General features: G+C 39.5%; 1 protein-coding gene and 1 pseudogene across 4 annotated transcripts in view; both read left to right on the top strand.

Annotated features, from left to right (window-relative positions):
- Window positions 1-15831, top strand: part of GRIA1 (glutamate ionotropic receptor AMPA type subunit 1) — a 302439-nt gene that overhangs the window by 119867 nt on the left and 166741 nt on the right. The window lies entirely within an intron of this gene.
- On the top strand, window positions 1787-4763 carry LOC112927042 (N6-Methyl-AMP deaminase-like; annotated as a pseudogene).

Here is a 15831-nt window from a genome sequence, read left to right as displayed (position 1 = left end):
TAACTGTAATTCCACCTGATGTTTCTGGAGAAGCTGATTCCTTATCTTAAGAACTCTTCAACCAATTTAATTTAAATAGCTAGTGGCTATTTCCTGATCAGAAAAGAACTTTTCATAAACCATAAGGGGCTTCTTTTACTTCTCATTGCACTGAAGTAACTCAACCAGTATTCTTCCCAGGATTTGGTGCAAGGTTTATATGATACATAACCACACATGCGGTATCAGTAGTTCTCAGAGTCAGAGGCAGCATTACCATTATAAAGTGTTTGCAGAATTGGACCAGTGTACTTGCCCTTCATAAATCCTTAAATTATACCCTCACTCAGGTGGAAAGTAGAAATCGGAGCCCAAAGAATACTTATTTCTTTTTGCTTTTCACTACCTTGCATACTTCTTTTTACCAGCATGTCTGAATATTAAAGCAAGAAGTGCTCAAGTTCCTCTGGGCTCTGGAAGGCTTGAACAAATTAGCATTCTTGGAGTCAGTCCTTCTTTTTGGACTAAATTCCTTTTTCTTTTCCTATCCCAATAAAATTTTCTGTTCCGGAGAGTACTTCCTCAGCCACTCCTTTCCCTAATGTAATTCTGTTTGATTTCCACTGAGCAGCTCCTGAAAGGAGCCGCTGAACCATGCCTCAGCAAGCATTTCAATTCCTGAACACCCAGCTTTCCAGCAGGAGCTGTTCCAGATGCATCTTTATATCCAGTAATCATGCATTTAACCAAGATGATTGACATGGCATTTTTCCCCCTCTCTGCTTCCAGGCCATTAGACCTATTTGTCTGCCATGGAAAGGTTCCCCCAGTTTGGATTCCTGCCAAATAATTGAATGCACAAATACATGCATAAGTCAAACACACCTACACACACATGGATGTAATAGGTTCTGAGTCTGTAACTCTACACTGAGCATTTAACATTTCATTTCTAGACTTTAGGTCTCTGCTGAAGTTTTAGTCAACTGCTTCTTTCCTTATTTCTTATCTCCATATCCAATAGTCTTTCTTTCCTTTCCTACCTCTATTTCTTTGTTTTTTCTCTACTTTGTTTCCAGAAACCACTTCTTTGTTGTTATTGTTAGTCATCACAGAATCTTAAATTCTTCAGTGTTAAAGGAGCTTGAGAGCACTTTTTTTTTTTTTTTTAATAATCCTCTCACTTTAGTTTTGGGAAGTCTGTGTGCCAGAAAGGAAACCATGTGTCATTAGTAGCTTTCCTCTGCCGGTAGGAAAACTCTCAAACTCCACTGGGTGACTTGGACCCTGCCCCACTGCCTTAGCCTTGTCTCTACCTCAGTGTCCACAAGTAACCACAAACACCCTTCGGTCTCTGTCTTCGATCCTTTATACATGCTGTTCTCTCTTCCTGGACTGTCCTTCACACATAGCATATGCCCCTTCTTCACCACTTGACCTCCTATTTATTCTTTAAGTCTCATATTAAATTGTGTTCCTTAGACTACGTTACCATACCCTGTTCATTTCCTTCATGGTATCCATCACAATTTGCAATTATGTATTCATATGAGTGTTTAGTTGCTTAATGTTCCTTCACTTAACAGAAGTAAGATCTCTAAGGACAAACACCATGTCTGTCCTCCCCCCACACTATTTCCTCAGTACCATATACAGTACCTGGCAGTTGAGAGTAACAATAAATATCAACAATAAAATAAGAGCATCTAACATTTATTGAGAACTTGCTAGTTTCAGGCACACTGTTCGAAGATTTTTACAGGTATTTTACATGTTTTTAATACTTACAACTATCCTATGAGGTAGATATGATTATTATCCCTGTTTTGCAGATCAGAGAACTGAGCGATCAAATGACTTACCCATGATTATATGACTGAAACATAGCAGAGCTAGTTTCTAACTCAGGCATTCTGACTCTAACACCTGATCCCTCAACCAGGATATGCTGTGCCTCTATTGTGTACTCCATTAATATTCATTGAAAAAATAAATGAAAAATATATCAAAATTGATTAGTTGCAAAACTGAGGTTAAAACTTAAGTTGTTTGATTGATAATCCACTCCTCTCTTTATGCAGGCAGACAGCCTCTCAAGTACCAGCAGAATGCAGTAAAAGAAAGAGAAACAGAAGCAAATTAACAAATTGGTCTGTTGCTGATAAGGACCTGGGGTGGGAGGGAAAACCTATGATGTGGATTGTGGAGTGAAGTGGAAATCATCATTTTAGATTCAGTCAAGACCAAGTAGCAGGTGGAAAAACATTAAATTGGTTGAAGAGTTCTTAAGATAAGGAATCAGCTTCTCCAGAAACATCAAGTGGAATTACAGTTATTATCACTAACAAGTCAGGTGACTCTTATGCTTTAGATGATATTTTCCAAACTTGATTTCCAAGTATAAGTAACCATCAATGTTATGAGACTACTGGTCAGAATTTTAGGATGAAATTTCTAGGAATGTACTTTGTTTACTCTTGTGTCCACAGCGTGATGGACAGAATGAGGCACATACTAAGTGTTCAATAAATATTTGTTTAATGAATTAGTGGAAAATGCACACAAACAAATCTGTCAGCAGGAATTTACTGAATACTTGTTATTAAGTCTGTGAAAGTCAAGGCAAAATGAGAAGCACAAAGAATAATAAGTCAGATCCTAGTCATAGAGAGGTCATAATCTAGGTGGACCTACTAACAACTATCACTATCAATCACTACCACTATCATTGGGGATTTGCTTTGTCTAGCTGCTGCACTGTGTTCCTTTATATACCATTAGGTCGTTTTCATACTTGCAACAACGTAAGTAATAACAACGTAAGTAATACCCTACAACTACTCTCCATTTCCAGATAAGAAACTGAGGGTTAGAGATGCAAATTCCTTTATCAAGGTCACAAAATCAGGAATTTGTGGAATCAGGATTTGAACTGAAGTCTGTTTAGCTCTGGAATCAACCATGCAAATATACTCATCCCATTATTTCGAGATCACCATCTCTATGTGAGAGGTGTGGTGATACTAAGAGTTTGCAAATGCTGCTTACCTGGACCTGAGATATTTCCATTCTTCACCTGCCACAATCCCATTCATTGTTTAGGTCCCAGATTCATTGACACTTCCCCCTAGAAGCACTTAACTGGGTTAGCTATGCCCTCATTTTTTTTTAAAGATTTTTTTTATTTATTCATGAGAGATACAGAGAGAGAGGCAGACATAGGCAGAGGGAGAAGCAATCTCCTCACAGGGAGCCCAATGCAAGACTGGATCCCAGATTGGAATCACGCCCTGAGCCGAAAGCAGATGCTCAACCTCTGAGCCATGCAGGCATCCCAGCTATGCTCTCCTTTATGTTCCTGTTGAAAATTTTGCTGACTCCGGTTCATAATTCTCCTTACTCCACATTCTGATCATTTATGTTTCCTACCTACTAGTCTTTGAGTTCCTCCAGGATAGCAGTTTATCTTCTCAGGGCCTACACAGTGCATGTCATATAGTGTATCATTTAATAACAATTTATGGAATGAGTGAATTTTAAATAGAAGTTGCCATCATATGGATCCAAGTAATATACAGCAGGTAGTAGTATCCTTCAAAGGGAGGAGTACATTCTTGAGCACTAACTGAAGTTTAAGGGCAATGGACTTTTGAAAAGTTGGGGAGGACATGCAGGCAGTACCACACAGTGCTTGAGTAGATGTGACAGTCCCCGTGGATGAGTGGAGAACCACACGTTATGGTACCAGAATTAGCAACACGGCCAAGAAACTCTTGCTGAGGATGTTGTTTGTGGTGCTCCATATTTCACCTGCCCCATGCTCATGTCTCTACAGGCACAAGGCCAGTAGAGACTCAAGAGCAGTGGTCCATCATGGTAGAGAAGCTGAACCCATAGCTACATATACAGAATTGTATCAAAATTAGAAAGTAAAGCAATCCAAAGGAAATTCACAATCACAAAACTTACTGATTGAAACAGATTGTATTATTTATACAAAGAATAAAAGGTTTGGGGGAACTTACTCTGCTAAATCATGATGAAGGAAGAACAGCGGCCACGGAAGGCATCCTTTTACTCAGAATTATCTAAAGTGGAACTTCATGTCCACTTGAATGGACTCATTGGTTCCAATTCCATGAAGAAATTAATAACCAAGAAGCCAGACCTTAAAATCCATAATCAGATAACTGTCATTGACAAAAGAAAGAAAAGAACATTAGAAGAATGCTTCCAGATATTTCAAATTATTCATCAGCTTACTACTAGCCCTGAAGATATGCTAATGGTTACAAAAGATGTCAGTAAAGAATTTTCAGAGGATGGTGTCAAGTACCTGGAATTAAGGAACATAACCAGAAAAGAAAATGCTACAAGCCTAAGAAGATTTCCATAGAATCTGTACTTGGGAGTATAAACTGTCTAAACAAGACAACTTAGACACTGATGGTAGATATTTGATAACAACAGAAAAGGTCAGCCACAGGACAAGCAAAAGACTTCATGGAAACTCTTTTAAAGGTAAAAGAGCATGTCTCATGTCAGCATTATATCTTTCAGAGATTCTAACACCCCCTTCACTACCCCCTCCCCCCCCCCAAAAAAAACCACAACAAACAAGCAAACAAAACCCCACAAGTACTCCTGGATTTGTTTCCTGACAGAGAAGTCTAGCATGGGACATTTCTCAACTCCTCTGAAGGAGGATCCCTGGATCTAGTGGCCTTTTGAGGCAACACTCAATATCATTGGGTAAAGCTTAGGACTTCAGGTCCTTGAGATAACTCTCTGTCCATTCTTCCCCTAGCTTCCGGGTTACAACTCATTCGTAGAGAAGTACTGTTCTAAAAATGTAATCATTTAGAAATTTAAGAGAAAAAAAGTTAATTGGAGGGTCAGCGATTATTAAGTTTCCTATCTCTGAGTGTTTGACTATGTGAACCTCAGCAAGTTATTTATTTTCTCTGCACCAGCATTTTCATCTATACTTTTGAGATGACAGAAATTGGAATGTTGGGAATTTGAAATGTGGTAATACACTAGGAATTCAGCAGAGGGCTCTGTTAGGGCAAGTACTCAGATGTATATCATGACCACTGCTGCTCCTGTCTTCTAGTATTCTTCTTCTTGTCTTCTAGTATTATCATTAGGGAAACTTGGAGAGTAAAGCATGTCAGATAGAAGGACACTTCTGGGTAAAAGCATGGAGATATGAAGAAATTCCCTGCCCTTAGGTATAAAGATGATTCCTGGCATGATGAGAAAGGCTGTAGACATTTAGTATGGAGAGGAAGATTCCTCTGAGCCAAGCAATCAAATACTCAGAAAATTAAAGAGCTAGTGAAATCATACTCCATTCCTGTTTTTAAGAGCTAAATGTCCACATGAAGGGTCCAAGGTGTATCTGTAAGGTGGCTGCCATTTTGTTCTCAGAAAGTGGATAAATCAGCCATTTGATCCTCAGGAGTATAGGCTGCTGACTCTTATTCTCTCTGGGTTAGAGTGGTGTGTTATTAGTCATCTTTTTTATCTGGAAGTATGATACTGATTTTGGCTCTGTGTCGGTCATCTAGTCTTTTCTAAGGTTCCCCGAGTGGAAATGTGAAAAGATGGTATTTGGTCATTGTGACTGGGATTAGGAAGAGTGGGTATGCTTGTATGCATGATCCCCTAATTGTTCTCCTTGCCTTTGATATTCACTGGGTCACCCCCTCTCAATCTGTAAGATGATATAGAATTAGCCAACTAAAGTATACTTCAGAGTAGGCCATTCCCTCATCTAGTTCCTATGGTGGGTCTCCACAATCAATTAATATTGCTTATTCTTCTCTTTATATCTATTATTTGAATTTACTCTCCTTTCTTTTTTTGCCTTAAAATCCTTTTGATATACTATACATTCCTATCACCCTAAATAGCTGGTGGCAACACCTATCCCTAACCCCCCCCCCAAAAAAAAGATCACATATATACTATGTTTTTGGCCTCTCTGATTTTCCTCAAACTGTTTTCTTCCACTTAGAATGCCCACATCCTATTATGACTATCAAGAGTCTGGATATGTGTGGGGTAAATATAATAACAACTAGAAAATAACAGGATTATGTGGTTTCTTGTGTATTGATTTTCTTCCCCCAATGGTAATCTGTTTGGTTAGAAATTTGGCTTAAAATTTTGTCACTTTAGCAAGAATGTAAGTGGATGGACTAGAAATCTCTGCGGGGCTGGGATGGAGAGTGTAACAGATAGTATATAGGGTTTAAACTTTCTAGTTAAGAATATTACAATCTATGGAGATAGTTTGCACTTTATCCTATGAATGTCCCTGTTTAACCAGCTTTTGGACTTTAAACAACTTTACAACTTTGGAAAACTTCTAATATATAAATATGGAGTAAGTTTTCTAAGCCAGATGAAAGAATCACAACACTCTTGCATCCTGCAGACAAATGCATGTTGACTATAAAACTATGTAAGTGTGAGTTGAGTGATTTCACAGTCTTGGTCATTGACCTTGTTAACAACAGATATCAGATGAAAAAAAGCAGCAGGTGAGTGTGGAGTGAGCAGTGGCTGCTCACAAAGGGAGGAGTGATAGCCGACAAGGAGGGAAGACTCAGTGGAGACTACATGCTCTCCAAAAATGAAGCTGTCCAGACACCCAAACAAATAAACAAAAACAAAACACTCCAGTACCTCAGGAGTCCTTAAATAATCATATATACCAATGCTCATGATTATTAATCAGCAATGGTTATCATATGCCTACTGTGTGCAGATCCCATTGCAGGAAATCCGGGGGAATTTTTAAAGAAGTATAAAATACAGTGCTCAGCTATGAAAATATTTATCATCTGCAACACTACCATATCAGCCAAGGTGATGTTGTGTATATTAAGCTCTTTTTACAAAATCAGGGGCATGTGTAGAACCCAGTAGGAATTTTTTCTCTTCAAAACATTTGAAATTATTTAGCTACTCACAAGATAAATTTGTTTACTACTTTCTTGAATATACCATTTCCTGACAATGCTAGTAATGGAGACATTTCAGAATAATGACCTCATAACGTTCACACAGCCATCCCTCTGTGTAGAGTTAGATAACACACAGTCCTGACCTCACTCAGGCCAGGGGCAGATCTTAATAGCTTAATAGGACTATGATCAGAAATGCAGTTTGGTTAGACTGTTTTCTGTCCTATTAATTTATTTAATGAAATGGAGTGTCTTGTTAAAGGTGCATATTTTTCCTAAGATTCCATAGGGATAAGGTTGTGGTACCAATGGGACATAAGACAAAAAAAGAGTTGAATCTTCAGATAGATCAGGAACCCCCAAATTCATCCTTGTATTTAAGTTGTTTGAACTCTTTGACTATTTTATTTATTTATTTTTTCTGTTTGACTATTTTATTCCATCAAGCCAGTCACTTAGAGTTGAGGAAAATTTTACTTATTCCAAAAGGCTGATTTAGGGCATTTTCACTGGGGAAAGACCTCCCTCCATAATCAGGCAGTCACAAAGCCCATGGTACTGGCAAGAGAGATGGATTACTGCCCATATAATATGGGATGTGTTGGTGAGTGTAATCATAATGGGAGTCTTATAAAACCAGCAAGGCAGAGACCATTAAAAGAGACTATTCTTTTAAAATAGAAAAAGGAATGTGTATGTTTATTCCATTGCCCACCAAATTTATTTTTAGGAAAAATACAATGAAAGCAGAAAAAGATGAAGAATAGGAAATACTACAATTTCTAGGCTTTTCTGGCCTCCTAAAATCTGAAACAGGCTAGGAAAAATATGGTGGGAATACTGAATTTGGAGTCAGAAAAATGCAACCTCAAGTGTAGGTTCTGTTCCTACACCCTCACTGTTTGACCTTGAGGACACCATTTCCCCATCCTAAAGCATCCACCTCTTGCCTATGATGGTAGGAATTAGATGAAGCCCTTAATGGGTGTTTTTACTCCTGACATTCTAGGATTCGGTTATAAGCTAAAACAAGGATCTTGTTTTTTAATGTGTGATACACAATGAAATATATACAGTGAAGTGACCTATAAATTCTGCTTACCTTTAAATGTGAATTAGATGCAAATATACAATGAAAAATTAGGGTGAAAACCATTACGCTCTGTAGATTAGGAAGTATAATGTGATTCCTTTGTAGTGGGAAGAATTAATTTTATACAGGCCGAAGTAATCATTGAAAAATGTATGGAGAACCAGACACTACTATAGTCTAAGCTTTCTTCCTTTTTGGTGAGATTTTTCTTTTCTTTTTTGTGGCCATAATTAAAAGATAAATGTCTGTGGGATTCTACATGGGCCTATGACATAATCACTTATAGGAATATCAGATCATGTGGGCATAGTTGTAAGTAATGATACCGTCTATAGATTTATATGATCCAGAGGACCTGAATGTATATGGTCTCTGGTCAACCAAACATATTACCTACCTTCCCTGAGATACAAGAAAATTTAGCCCATTGTTACATATGAACTTTAGTTGAGAAAATAGTTCAGGAGACAGAGAATTTGTGCTTACTGGGGGCCAGTGTTAGCACTTGACAGATTGCCTTTCATTTAATCCAGAGACTAGAAGCTCCTTTTCAGAATACAGTTTTTAAACATTATTTGTTTTCCTGATTCCTATTTGCAAAGTGGGGAAATTGAATCTTGGAGGGGTTAACTAAGGTCTGATAGCCAGTAAATAATTTAAGCTGAGAATGAAAGTTTCTCTCACTCCAAGGCCGGTTCCCTTCCACAGTACCATATTGCCTCCTGGAAGTTTTGCTTCCCATTCCATTTCTGCCTTTATTTGGCTCTGGTACCTAAAACAAATCACTTAAGTTCTTGAATCTGAGTTTTAATCACAAAAATCACAAAAACCACCCAGCCAAAATTGAGTATATGGCCTCATCTCTTCTTCCATGGTTTGTGGATGATCTTTACAGGGCCACAGTTAATTCACTGGGAGTGATGCCTCTTGAAGTCATGAAACATGGTAGCCTTGGACTTAATAGGTCCATGTACAACCTGAAGCTGTATGTAAATTGTATTATATGTTTACAAACCTGCATTGTATTAAGAGAGTCCAAAGCTTTCCTGAGGCTGTCAATGAAATCTCTATCCCCAAATGCCTAAGAACCTTCTGATCAGTAGGTCTCCTGAGGATGTCTTCTAGGTCAAAGTATCTGTACCAATCTGAAATAAATTAAAGTTTAGTATGTGAAGGGAGCTCAAAAGCAGAACTGACACTTGCATCAGAGACTATGTTGGTATCATGGAAAGGAACCTGGCAAAGAATTGAGGATACTGGGTCCTGATTTACTCTGCTTTGTCATTCAAAGAAAGATGCTAATTCCTGCCAGCCTCCTCACTAAAGCAGTTATTATAAGAATCAAATGTGATAATATGGATGAAAACACTCTGAAAAAATATGAAGTATCCTGCAAACTTATGATATTAACTGTGAGATATTAAAGTATCAAGTCATTTCACTAGTTGTCAACTGAGAAAGGGGGTAAATTGCAAGCTCCATCAGCAAAATTTAGAAACCCTGTTTTTTTATCCTTCAGCAGGGTCCTGCAGCTGATACTTAGGTATAAATTTCCTTGACTTTAATGAAAATTGATTGCAAATACAGCTGGCAGGATTCAAATAAAGATCATTGCCAGTCTGGGAGCAGATAAATAAAACTTAGTTTCTTCTTGAGGCAAGAGTGTTCCTCTTATCTCCTTTCTTCCATTAGTCAGTGATTCTCAAAGAATGGTCCAGGACCAGTATCAGAACATTATCAGGAAACATGATTGAAATGCAGATTCTCAAGCCCTACACCATGTTAGGTTTTATGGAACTGAGGAAGAGGAATATGGCCCTGTTTCAAAGAATACAACTTTCTCAAGATGCAGAAAGCAAAGATACCCTTGGAATTCTTGGCAGCTGAAGAGCAATAGGATCCAAAATTAAACCGTACATAGTAAAAGCTAGCTCCATGGTAAACAGTCCTCTTTGATCCTCAAAGTCATGGAACATGACAGTATATGAAAAGAGCTAATGTTTTGTGAACATTTGTCATATTCTCAGCATTCTTAAATGATTTTAAGTGATTTTTATGCATTAATGGTACTGTCTATTTTAGCTATTTACTGTATCAAGGCCTTTGTCAGGCTCTGAAAATGTAACTGTGAAATGTAACTACCCTAGAGGAGCTCACTCACCAGTGGGGTATATTAGGAGGAAGGGGTCCATCACTGTCCCAGCAAGAAGGACCAAGAGTAAGTTTAGGATGTTTTCCGAGGCCTAGTGAGGCAGCCACACTCGGCTTCTTGTGAAGAGGTTTCTCAGAGGAGGAAATTCCTAAATTTAGACCTCTGAAGGATGGGAGGAATAGTCACTTGACAGTGGGAAAAACTTAGATTAAGGCACTTGGACACCTGTCCTCCAAGTCACATAGCAAGTAAGTGGTAGTGTTGGGACTTGAATTCAGGTCAGTCCAATTCCAAAGCCCTTGCTTTTAACCATTAAGGCTAGGCCAGAAAATAGGCTTTATCAAGTCTGTCAATTCTGATAAATTGGTACTGGCTTCTAGGAATGCTGATGGTGAGGACTCTGAGGCCTTGACTGGGCTAAACTGGAAGGAATGCCATGATCAATTAGTGATGTCTGCCTTGGGTGCAGAACAGGGGAGTATATGTGTCATGCATTTGCTGACCCTGCACTGCAGAGTACTGCCTCCAGGACTTAGCACAAAGAGGGACAGACCTGCAGAGCTGGTTCTTATTCATGTCAGATTGTCTCTGACTTCAAGGAACTTATAGCTCAACAGCATCAGCGGGGGCTTATTATATGTTACTAGAAGGTACTAAATGACAGCTCAGGATGCTACGAGCTGATGGAGTATTCAGTGGGAAAGAGAATAAAGGTGTTTTGTTTGCTTTTCTTTTTTAAGTGAAGACACTGATTAAGTGTAAGATTGAAAAACCGCAATAAAGAGTAATCAATCTTATTAATCCACTAACCTTCAAAATTTTTAGGCCAATTTAATTTTCATTCTTTACCACTGCTATTTCCATCAACATGGAAGGTATTGATATAACAGAAAATGGCATTGTTTGCACATAATGGGATCCATAGTGTCAAGTCAGCTCCCTTGTGCCCAGGGAAAACTTAAATTTAGAAATGCCATCCAAAAAATATGCATTTAACATAGCTAATGGCTCATCTTAGGAGCAGTATGGAAGTTGATACCAGTCAAGATAAAGAGAGTGGCTCTTTAAGGCAAAGATTATATTAAGTTAGTGCCAGTTTGCTTCATACATGGTTTATGGTGTTGGTAAGATGGTGTGTGAACTGTGAAGGCTAATCATATACTGTTTCCCCAGTATATTTATTAAACTAATGTATGGATTGAAATAGCAACAACAATAACTGATTGTAATAATCTATAGGAAATAAATGAGTACTGTCAAGTCAGTTAATGGTTTGAAATGACTTCCAGATCAATTTCCTTTGCAAAAAGTAGTTTTCACTTCTCCCGGAGCTCACCTTCACAATTTAACTGTTACAGGCACCTTTTATCTTTGACATTAAAAATGTTTTAAAAATGACTCATGTATTGGATATAGAGACCAAAAGGAGAAGATGACCTCTCCCCAAATCCCAAGGTCAGAGCTGTTTGCCATCTGGGCATTTCTCCCCAGGAAGGTTGTGTTGTGAACAATTATCTCTCACTAACCGTGACTTGACAAGCCAATGTGCCCCTATTTTCAGAGGCTCACTTGGTGGTTAAGGGCAGCCTCAGTTGTCATCATCTGAATAAGCTGGGGGTTAGGCTGTAAGCCTCAGCAGTCCCCCACTCTAGGGCTATGCCTGCTTATTGTGCCCCTCTAAAACCCTACCCACGGTTATCAGAGACTAGCTTCTCACTGCCCACCCCCACCTTAAGGGATTTACATCAGAGATGATGGGAGAGCTTATCACCTTAAAGCTTATTTACCTTATCTTACTCTGGAAGACAAGATGTGACAGTACCAGAAATCAAAACATTTCTCTGGTCAAGTCAAGCTGACCAGTACAGAATTATCTCTGATTCATTTTACATTTTAAACATTATCTGAAGCCTCAACAAGGAGAAACATGACAATAGTCTGTGGAGAAGAGGCTCTGGGGCGTAGGCTGAAAAGAATTTTACCTTTCCTCATTCCCACCAGATTAGATAATCATGCAGAGAACTATGAAAAACAGCCTCTATGTACAAGAACTGTCTCCTCTATGAGCAAGTCTCAGCAAAAAGAAGGTGTTCTGGAGTCCAAAGTTTGAGGACATCAGTTTAGATGCCATGTTAAATGGAAAGAGAAGAAGAACCATTTCAAAGTTTGCATTTTAATATATTCAGGATCCAGAAGCTTTTTCCTTGCAGGGCTTCTGATCCATTCATGCAGCAGAGTACACCAAGTTAGTTCTGAGAAACTACCTTATTGGCTATGCAATGTATTCATGTTCTTCCCCGCTAGTAGGCTTCTGGGTATGCATCCCTCATGCATCTTTATTCTGTGAGCAGTACTGATGCTGAAGCTTAGCTGTGTGCTATCATTTCTCCCAACCTTTTCTCTTTACTTCTGGTACATAGGCTGTTTTCTCCTCCATTCCATGGAGAGAGACACAGCCCAGTGCTTTGGGTGGAGCCCAGGGCTGCTGGTAGAATGGAGATCTGGTTTCCATGCCTATTTCTGGCACAAACATGCATGACTTTGGACAAGTATCTTTCCCTATGCCAGAAGCCAGGATTTCCAGTCCTAATGTTCTAAGACTTAGTGAGAACTGAAATTTGGGGTTTGACTGAGTTCAGCGTAACCAACATTTGCCAACTGCCTTTCTCTTTGGCAACGAGCACCATGCCGGGCACTGCAGGGGATGTACTTATATCAGAAGGCTCTCTCTGATACCACAGCACTCACAGGCAAGCAGGGAGTAAAGATGAGAAAAGCAAGTTTACAGATATCTCCAGTGCACAGCAGAACACACTATGTGCTGTGAGCAAAGTACAAATGATTACAGGGTCTGAAAGAGGCAGGAATTGCATCTATTTACAAAAAGTCAGAATAACACTTCATGGCATTTCACATGAGCCTTAGCAGAGAGAATTCAAACAGGGAGCAGTGTAGTTTCCATAGCAACATTTACTGAGCAGGTATTTTGTGCCAGCCACTGTTCTGAGCACTTTGCACATAAAAACTCATTGACTCCTCTCATTGTTTTGACACAGCAACTATGATTATTCCCGTTCTGCATATGGAGAAACTGAGTCTAGTCTGGATTGTCTAAATAACAGACTTAGGCTCATACCACAAGCAAATAGCAAATGACAAGTGCCAGGATTCAAACCCAGGAGATCTTGTGTTTATGTCCAGTATCAGCACTGGAGGCTCCACTGACACTCACATATGGAAATTCTCTGAACCTGGGTACTGGAGAATGAAGAAGGCCTGACTACAGAGATGACCTTTGTGAGCCAGGGCCAGTCCTCTCATGCGTCTGAATTGCCAGTTTCTTATCAGTGACATGGCAGTGATAAGTACTTGCTGCCTTGAGTAATGGTTATTCAGCAAAACAGCAGTACTAAAAATACTTTTTTAAGAGACACAGAATCCTATATAATTTTAAATAATAGAGGAAAGTGGAAAGAGCAATTTGGACAAAAGTTCAGAGGTAGCAGATTGCAAGGCATATTTAGGTGCATATTCAGGGCAGAGTGCTTGTCTGGTGCATGCTGTGAGTAAATGCACCTGGTAGGCCAGGTTAGGGTCTCCTCCCCATGGTTGCACCTTGAGTAATTTCCACCCAGGGTCTTACTTTATCTCATCTCTGATAGCTACACTAGGCCTTGACTCTGCTTTCTCAAAGTGAAGAATGACAAATCTAGCATATTTTCCTTGTGTTTTATATCACTGATGCTCACTCCAGAATGCCAGTGTGATTCTTATCAACAAGAGTTCAATGGCAACATTCAAATGGGAGGACTAGACCCTTAACCCATGATATTAATAAAGATGTCGGCACATCACTTTCAGCAGCATTAGCTCATGTAGGAGTGACAGTAGGGACAGTTCTAGTGGAGTGGAAATTTGTCTGCATAGAGAAGTAGACTCATTGCAGCAATGTCTGTGCAGCAAGATGTGTTACCGTCATCTTCTCGATCCCTGGCAAAGCAGTGTCTTTAGATGGTGCTCAGGTTACCATGGGGACTGATGAGGAAGGTGGAAGAGGCACAAAGTGATTAAATCCAAGAAGAGGGTAGCAGCTCAAGGAATATCCAGTAGGGGATATCTGGGACTGGGCTCAGAAGATTTCTAGCTGGCCTGATTTTTGGCTGATTGACTCAGAAATGCCACTTCACTTCTCTGAGCTTCTGTTTTCTATAAAACAGCACAATTGATAAAGATGCTCTCTAAAGCACCTTGGATTCTAAAAGCCTAAAAACGTGCAAGTTATTTTTAAGCAGAAACTTAACTACAGCTATTCTTAGGTTTCCAACTAGAAGCTACATATGATTTTTCATTTCCTATGAACTGCAGAGGTAAGGTTTTCATCTTATCTCTCTAGTGGCCAGATAATGTTGTTTACAAAACAACAGCAGCAACATGGCAACAATAAGCATCTGTAGCAACAGATACCAAGGTAGCCAGGAACTGAGTGCTAAGAATACATGTTAAATGCATTTAATTCTCAAAGCAGCCCTGTTAGGTGGGTGCTATTATTATTTTTGTAATACAGATGAGGAAGCAGAGATTCCAGAGTTACTCATTGACTTGCACAAAGGACAGATTGGGGACTTGAACCTAGTTTGTCCACTGTCAAACCCTGTGTTCTTAACCACTTGGATATCCAGCCTGGAGTGAACATAGGCCCATGTAGCCCTTGTACCTTCTTTCTCTTGAAAAATGATCTCTAAAGATTTCTTTATAGGGATCAGAGACTTTATTCCCCAGGAAGGAAGAAGGAAGTGACTAATTCCAGGGTAAGAGAATAGGAAAGCAATCTTTCCCCAAAGTGAACTCTGATGACGCCAAAGAGGACAGCCCTGCATTGGAAGGAAGAGGACTGGAGAATGGCAGTTGCCTCACCTGCTCGGTTATCTGAAAGTTGTTCCACACAGGAGTCCCCAGCCCTGCCTGGTATTATTCAGTGACCCTGACTGTGGGAAAGACACAAAGAAAGTACACTGGAGGGTTGTCACAGTTGTTAGAGCAGATAGGACAGAGAAACCAGCTATGTGTACCAGCCTCATCTAGAAAGCATCTGTTCCCAAAGCACTATTAAGTGCCAGGTCCACAAAAAGATTCCTAAGACACAGCTCCAGCTCCTGTCCTTAACGCAAGGTCTCATTTGAAAAGACAAGAGACAAATTCAGGCATGGTTGGCATTAATGCAAGACACTAAGTGCCAAAATAAGAAGCTGAACAAATTGCTTTGTGGGTAAACGGGGGGACCAGACACAATTAACTCCAGCACAATGAAGAAAAGTGCTAAATGCACTAATGGAAATGTGAGCTAATTTTGTGGGGACAGGTGACTTGGGGACCCTACTCTTCCGCCATCTTGCCCTACGACCCAACAATTGCTCTGCTGGGGATTTATCCCAAAGATTCAGATGCAATAAAACGCCGGGACACCTGCACCCCGATGTTTCTAGCAGCAATGTCCACAATAGCCAAACTGTGGAAGGAGCCCCGGTGTCCATCAAAAGATGAATGGATAAAGAGGATGTGGTTTATGTATACAATGGAATATTACTCAGCCATTAGAAATGACAAATACCCATCATTTGCTTCAATGTGGA

The sequence above is a fragment of the Vulpes vulpes genome, chromosome 4 (genome assembly GCF_048418805.1).
Source record: "Vulpes vulpes isolate BD-2025 chromosome 4, VulVul3, whole genome shotgun sequence".
In the NCBI taxonomy this organism is placed as follows: Eukaryota; Metazoa; Chordata; class Mammalia; order Carnivora; family Canidae; genus Vulpes; species Vulpes vulpes.
The sequence above is the reverse complement of the archived record's forward strand: the minus strand, read 5'-3'. Positions and strand labels throughout refer to the sequence as shown.